This window comes from Pinus tabuliformis, chromosome 8 (genome assembly GCF_031772625.1).
Source record: "Pinus tabuliformis cultivar Carrire ecotype Pingquan chromosome 8, CPIR1, whole genome shotgun sequence".
Classification (NCBI taxonomy): domain Eukaryota; kingdom Viridiplantae; phylum Streptophyta; class Pinopsida; order Pinales; family Pinaceae; genus Pinus; species Pinus tabuliformis.
In genome coordinates this window covers 493,873,091-493,875,068 of record NC_142294.1, presented here as the reverse complement: position 1 = coordinate 493,875,068, position 1,978 = coordinate 493,873,091, and positions in this window count along the sequence as shown.

The following is a 1,978-nucleotide window of genomic DNA, read 5'->3' as shown; positions in this document are numbered from 1 at the left end:
AGAAAAATCAATATACACCAATGAGGTATACATCATGAGGTAACTATAGGAATGGTTAATCAATTTCATTAAAGTAAATTATATTTTTGAGTTGATGGATTTATTAGCACATTATTGATAGACCTTTTGATTAATGACCTGCACATATTGTATGACTTTAATCATATCCCATCACTTCACACTCTTATATTTCATTGAATCATATCAAAAAATCCCCTTATCACATGCAAATAATTTGAATCCCAAATTTTTTGATGATCTTAATGGATCGATTTGAATGAATCGTGGGGAATTATGAATTAAATAAGGAGATTTATACTCCAATATTGTCACCACCTTGAGCCATTCATATCATTTTAACCTCACCATTGTTGAAATTCACACATTTCTTTGTTTGTCTCTCCATTGAAACCCTATATAAATAGGTAATTCGGAGGTGAAAACTTTGTATTCACAACGATGGGGGTTATTGTTTGTCACATACCATTGGGAGTGAATTTTCTCAGTTCTTATCCTCAAGTCCGAGAACAATTGCAGAAGGTAGGATGGATCAGGTTATTTGAGAAGTTTAATCGACATGAAATTGTGTAAACTAGAGTTTTCATCTGGGCCTTTGATGGAGTAAAGGTGGAAATTGGAGACATTAAGCTAAAGATAACAAATGCATTCATCGTTGAGGAAACTGAACTTCCAAGGAACGATGAAAGCTAGTTTGAAAACGAAAGATTGAAGAATGAATAATGGAAATCTTTTCTTCATAGTCTAGGTATGGATGTTTCATCCTTCAAGAAAGGAATTCTTGTGTTTATAATAAATTCTAAATGTCGAAATTTATTGTTATTGTTGCAAAAATTCCTGACTTGTGAAGGGAGATATGGCACCCTACTTTTCTACCATGGTAGACTTTTAATGCACTTTATCAATGGAAAAAACTCAATCTTCCTAATTATCTTATGTGGAGCTTGCAAAAGATGGCATTCAATATCCAGAGGGATTCTAGAAACATTGACCAAGCCAATACCATCATGGGTTGATAAAAAAATATTGTAGAAGCTCACTTAAAGATCAATTGTGATAATTGCCAAGATTTCCTTGTAAGGAATCATTTCATAGAGAGCACATAAGAAGAAGAAGTCAAGAAAACTAGGAGAAGTTACAAGAGGGATTCTATAAACCCTAACCATGAGCTAAAGCAGAGGAAAATGAAAATTTGGCCGCATAAGATACAATGGAGACATAGATACCAAATGTTGAAGATGAAGAGGATAACATTCCATTTAGTGAATTCAGGAAGCATGCAAAGTTTTCAAAGAACATCTCAAAGAAAGGTCACAAAATCAAAAGAAATAGAAGAATGAATTGGAAATCTTTAGAAGAAAGAAAGCCAACAAAGAAAACAAGTAAAGGTACTTGAAGAAAACAAAAAAGAATCTCATAAACAAGGCAGCAAGAGGAAAAATGTTCAAAAGACAATATAATCTATGCATCTAGTGAGGAAGAGCACATGACTTACAGGAATTATGACCGAATAGATCGGTCAGAGCCCAACTAAGATCATTAGAATTGATGAAGCATAAGAAGAACCACTAGAGACCTCCATAAGGAAGAATCTAGAAGTCAACTTCATCCAGCAACATGCCTATGATTATTTTGAGACATTAGAGAAAGAGGCACAACAAAAGGTAAATTCTCCCTTGGAACCAAAATTTCATGATGATGTCTTACATGATGATACTCCTATGTTTGATCCACTTGAGCAAGAAGTAAATATTCCTTCTCCTAGAGATCAAGAGATCATTAAAGCTTTGAAGCAGGAGGTTTATGAACTAGAAGTATTAAATAAGCACATAAAGGATGAGAATGAAGTGATAAAATCTTAGAATGACACTATGCTACTCAGGATGTGTTATTGGTACAAGAAAAATCAAAATCTTAAAGAAAACAATAAAATTTTCAGCCAAAAGATCAAAGGGTTACA